Consider the following 6,086-nt stretch of genomic DNA (forward strand, 5'->3'; position numbering starts at 1 on the left):
TTTTAAACCTGTGCTAGTACAAAAGGTTTTGAATCCTTATATAATCCTTATCCCCCAATAAAGAGTTTAATGCCTTGAACCGATCCAACCAGTTACAATATGAATCATGACCAGAACACATTTGAATCGAAGCAACAAAAACTGTGTACATAATTATTTAAATGAGTGAAGGAAAGCCCCATTAGAAACAATAAATATGCGGTTATACTTTCAAAATTAAATGCCATTTTGAAACAGCAAGTTGAAGTGAAATGTTGCAGTTTGGTCAAGTTTAGGCACCAAAAATACTTAGTTAGGTTTAGGAAAAGATCATGGTTTGGCTTAAAATAACTATGTTACAAACGTTTGTTAACTTACGAAAGATAAGTAGCATCAATAAAAACCTTTAATGTTGAGTTTTTGTTTCACATGAGGGAAAAAAACACCGGTCTCCTGCTTGAAAGTGCAGCTTCTAGTCAAAGTCAACAAGCAAGACTGAGTGTTTAGATTTACGTGATAATGTAAGTGGAGAATGTCCCATTGTTTATTTTATTATTAGATTTAATCACTGATAGATTCATGTAACACTGTGTCACTTACACTTAGTCATTTTAATTGTATACTGCTGGATAGATTAATCTATATTAATATATCGTGTTTTATATATTGATGATATTTGGAGCCTATTATGAATCAGAATTTTTTTATCAAGTAAATTAAAATGTATTTATTCTATATAGTGTATTTTATATATTGTTTCTTACAACCATCTTACATTCATGTGATTTGTAAAAATCTGTTGGTGACTTGAACGTGTGGAAACCTGGTCTCTGGTGGAGGGTTTACCTGGTGCGTCCTTCAGAGCGGGATTACTGGATTAAACATGTGTTGCTGGCTCCACCTAGTGGCGAATAAAACACAAAGAACTGAAGCTTTATTTAATGCTGTGCGTCACAGAATACACACGGAGGCCCCTTGCATCACGGGAGAGGGGCAGGGGTCGAGGGCCCCTGGGAAGCTCCTGGAAAAGATCTTTCATTTTTAACACATTTACAAGTAAAATTATACTTCCTTGTTTTTCTGTACAATAAACCATGGATCTCACAGAAAGGCCAGAGGGAGACACAGTCCCCCCCCAAACTCTCAACAGAGTCTCCAGTGATCCAGGTATCAACAACGGATTGGACTTGAACACGGAGATGCTGCACTATAGGCACAGACAATCTCACCACGCCATCGAATACCCTTCACAGTTGTTCCTTTTCTCTCTGATTGGACAGAACAACAGGATTGCGGTCAGTGTGTCTGCAGTTTTTATCGTCCACTGAGCATGTTTACAGTTACATAACTTTATTTTAATGGGTTGTATTATAGTTTTATTTCTGACATCGTTCTGCTGCTTTTGTGTGTGTGAACAGTGACGCCATGTTTCTCACCAAGGACCTGCACATTTTTATAGGCATTTCACTGGCAGCTTCATACTTTGTTAAATTTGATGAAATGTGAAGTCAGACGTACAGCAGAGTTTGTGCTGAATAAAAGGAGTTTAACAGCTGCTGAACAAGGACAAACATGGAAGAACCAACCTGCTGATCGGCCTTCACATCTCACAGGCAGAACGCTGACGGTTTGTTTAGGAGAGAACTTCAGGGACCTTAATAAATGTAGAAAGGCTCAAAAGAAGTTGAACCTTAACCCTGTCTAAAGAAGAAAAAATTGAATTATTTTAAATGTTACCACATTAAATGATCTGTTAAGTTCTGTGTGTGTAGAGTGAAGATACTACAGACTTTCTTTTTGTTAACGTGTTGTATAATGATAAATAAACTACCTTGTACCTGCAGTTAAATGCACAATGTGTCCCTCTGACATATAAAGAAATAGAAATATAAAGTATATACAGTAACACTAATACTGAAGTAAAGTGTGAGTACGCCTGACTCGAGTAAATGTACTTTTGGCTCAGGATGCTTCAGGTGACGTCATGTTTGCTGCTGCTGTAAAAAAGTCTGATTAACAATTTTCACAACTTCTTGTTTTCTACTCTTTTCTTCCTCCTCTGAGGATGTTAAAAAACTCAACAGTGTTCATTGTTATTTTTGAAAAGGAACAAACTAAGTCCATCTCTCTCGCCTAGCAACAGAGCTCTAATGGACTAACCCATCTGAATGTAAACACTCTGTGTCCTTGGCTTCTAAGATTCAGCCGATCATACGTGATAACATTAGTTTAATATTCGTTTATTGAGTCACGGACTAAAATCAGGTCCCTGGAAAGGCCTGGAAGGTTCTGCGCCCATGGACAAGTCCCGTTGGAGTGCTACTTTGATAACTTCATTGCAAACGTGAGTACAAGCTTCAGCTCCTCCCGTCTAAGTAAAAAAGTAGATGTTAAAGTGCCAGTTCACCCAAACAACGTCTCTCCTTAAACAGCGTCCCCTCTCGATCATCCACAGACCTCAGACCTGCCAACAGGTTCCAGTTGGACTTTGTTTTCACTGAAATTCACATGTGAACTTAAAGCACATTTCTAGTCATACATGAGAAACTGATATTTTTACCTTGGATCTTTGATTTGGTTTAATTGGGAGAAAAACAAAACAAAATTTTAAACATTTATATTTGTGTGTACGATCTAAGCAGCTTATAACTATTTCAAGTCCACCAGGTGGGGTTTAAGAGGCTTTATACATTCAAATAACTAAATAAACATCAGACCAGGCTTGTAATTGAGACTTGCATTTATCTGTTAAAACGTGCAGCCACACCGGGCCAGAAAAAGGCCCACGCATCTAACTGGGCTTTTAATTGAAGTTTTACAGTAGATTATATCAGTTAACAAAATGCAAAGTGAGTGAACAGAAAAAAATCTAAATCAAAACAATGTTTGCTGAACTCACTCCGTATTATCTTGCTGCAGGAATCTGTAATGACGGAGAAGGAGGAGGTGAAGGAAGAGCTGGGCGATAAACCATTCCTCAGCGTACTGACGCCGTACAAGCCCAGCCAGGACGACACAGGTACTACACCACTAACACTGGTGTTCATCCAAAGACACAAACAGGCAGAGAATGAGAGCACAACTGGCAATGTGTTGACAGACAAACGCACCGGTCTGGACTACAGCTCCCAGAATTCCACAGCAGCGGCCGAGCTCCCGGGTGGGTCGTCCGTGCCGGAGCTGGGTGCCTCCCTGTTTGTCCCGTGACCCCCGTGATGCCTGTGACACAGGAACCAGAAACCATCCCACAGATACAGTAGGTCACCACAAAACAGTTTAGTTGCTGTTCTGGAGCTTTCAGTGTTATCGCACAGTCTTCCTCATCAGATGGATTTTGCCCAGAAGTCATTTTTCTTAGCACTTCTCACCACCAGACACGATCTCACCACAGGTCCTCGCTCCTCAGTAGGTCACCTGTTCCTACAAACACTGCTGAGACTCTACTGCAGCTTTAACCTTCCCTATTGCGTTTGTAGTCCTAAGTGTCGTACTGTATTAATCCAGTGTTGTGTGTTTGTGTGCAGGAACATCCTCTCTACAGTGACGCTGGGCTGTTGTCTGGACCTGGACTTCATTGCTTCCAAGGCCTGGAACGTAGAGTACAAACCAAAGGTACGGAAAGGATCCAGAAAAAGACATGGACTCTACACAGTGAGGCCATTACCAACGCTGGTTTGGGCAACAATTGGTCGATTCTGTTTGCATAGTGCTCTTACATAGCGTTGGAAACTACCCGGGAGCATTGTGTTAATTCAATGATTTGCTAATTAATATGGTAATCAGCACTAAAACTGAATAGACTGAAATGGTAAGTGCATTCTTCCTAAGTTCCCGAAGCCCCGTCTCTTCAACACATTCTCACTCCCATGTCATCACATGTAGACGCATGGTGCAGACCCCTTGGCATCAGTTTGTAACGCACTGGGGGAAGCCCTGCAGAGTCATTTATGAACGCTTAAAGCAGGTGTAGTATTTAAATAACAGAAGTCCGAGTAAGGAGCTGTGTGGGTGAGACACCAGACACCAGTGTATAACCACAATATTTTCTTGTCTTAAACCTAACCAAGTAGTTTTGGTGGCTAAACCAACAAATTGCAACGTTTGACGACGTTATCCAATAGTTTTATTTTAAAGTCTAACCGGATATTGCATATTTTTTGTTGCTAACTTGACCGCAGAGCCCTAAGCGTCCAAAAGTGACGCTAAAGCGTGAAACTGTGTTGGTCTCTTAGAAGTGCCCTGTGTCAAAATCTACTTTAAGCATCTTCAGTGCTTCACCTTGTTTTATGCTTACACAATAATTGCATATTAGCTTTGCTTTCAGTCAAATTATAACCAATCTAACTTGGGTAACTAGAGAAGGGTGGGTGGTTATGACCTTAGACAGAACTGAGACCAGCAGAGAGTCCAAAGCTTCAGGTGTTACAAGGACTTCCTGGTGTGACTAGGCAGCAAGGCCCTAAGAATACCTAAACTGCATGTTCATTCTGTTATGTTTTTTTAACAAACATTGCAGCTTCTAGTTGTCGCCAGAAAGAAGTGGAGACGGGAAAACATGCTTCTCCGAGCTGTGCATGGGGAACATGAACATCTATACAGATTTTTTTGCAGATGTTGACATGTGTTTTTCCGTCTTGAACATGCTACACAGTAGGAGTTGGATCAACCAATCAGTGTTTGACACACATTATTGAGATTTGGGCGATGTGTATGTTTGCTTCTCTGCCAACCTCTGGGCTCTACAGTAGAAAGTCAGACATGACATCTGTCATACAGTTCAAGGTGAGGCCAACCGCCTTCTAAAAAAAACAACCTGTAAAGCTTCCTGTTGTGTTTCAGACACACAAGGCGCTCACCATGAGGATCCGGAAACCGCGAACGACAGCAATTATCTACAAACTGGAAATATTGTCTGTACAGGAGCCAAGAGGTCTGTCTGCCCATCTGTCTAGACTTATCTCCAGTGATTGTGGTGCTGCAAGATGGTTCTCAGGACAGTGAACCCCCACCTCCTCTTATTTGTGCAGTGAGGAGCAGTCATGGCTGGCGGCCAGGAAGTTCGCCCGCATAGTGCAGAAGCTGGGCTTCCCGTCGGCTTCTTCAACTTTAAGATTCACAACGTGGTGGCCACTTGGAAGACCTTCCCGATCAGTTTGGAGAGACTGGCCCACTATCAGCCCTGCAGGTCAGGAGACACTGGCTGTGGGAACATGAGCCACAATCCTCCACCTGAGTGTAGCCGATCCTGTTTACTGGCAGTGTTTAAGTACAATAAGCTGATGTTTAGCTTAGCACAAAGACTGGATGCAGGGGAAGAACAAACATGAGAAGAACAAACGAACATGAATCAAAGCCTTCTGATTTACATGTTGATTCCATTTAAACAAATTGAATTATCCACACTGACTTGAGATCCTGAGAGGCAAGTTTAATCTGCAAAGGACGATTCAAACCACACAAACTGATGATTGATATTTGATGTGAACTTAATAACTATAACACAATAAGTACCAGTACCTATAAGCTTACTGGTTTCACTGTGTGCATATAGTGCTCCAGCAAAACAAAAGTCCTCACCCTGTTTTCACCCGCTGACGTCTCGTCTGCTGTGAATTGCTCTGATTATTGGTGAGTTTTCCATTAGTGTGTGTTTCTCCACAGTTACGAACCAGAGCTGTTTCCCGGCCTCTACCTCTACGTGGTGCCTGGCATGACTGCAATCGTCTTTCCATCTGGGAAGATTATTCTAAGCGGTAGCTAAGATGTGTTTGTGTCCACACTTGGGCAATATGGCTAAAAATGTTATCACGAGAAAAACATTTCATACCATTCCATATCGATAATTATCACAATAAATGTCAACTCATTATTTCTTTCAAGTTTAAAGACTGATATTTGCTCCTGAGTGAAAGATGGAGAATTCGGAGAGTTAATTGGTGGTTCAACTTTTCTTTATCATCAAAACATCTAGACACTTCAAACACACATAGGGTAGAACATTCAAAATTTAAAATTTTCAACAAATAGTAGTAAATCTTTTTCTTAATAGAAATATTAAGTGCTAATTCGTTCGTGATTCAATGAATTGAATCAAACATTTACTGACG

The 6,086-nt window shown here is 40.9% G+C and overlaps 1 pseudogene; it reads left to right on the plus strand.

Moving 5' to 3' along the window:
* The first annotated feature begins 2,285 nt into the window (after nucleotides 1–2,285).
* LOC119900097 lies at nucleotides 2,286–5,808 on the plus strand (annotated as a pseudogene).
* Nucleotides 5,809–6,086: the final 278 nt, after the last annotated feature.

This window comes from Micropterus salmoides, unplaced genomic scaffold (assembly GCF_014851395.1).
Source record: "Micropterus salmoides isolate LMB-PRFRI ecotype aquatic unplaced genomic scaffold, ASM1485139v1 Ms_hic_scaffold_1235, whole genome shotgun sequence".
Taxonomy (NCBI): Eukaryota; Metazoa; Chordata; class Actinopteri; order Centrarchiformes; family Centrarchidae; genus Micropterus; species Micropterus salmoides.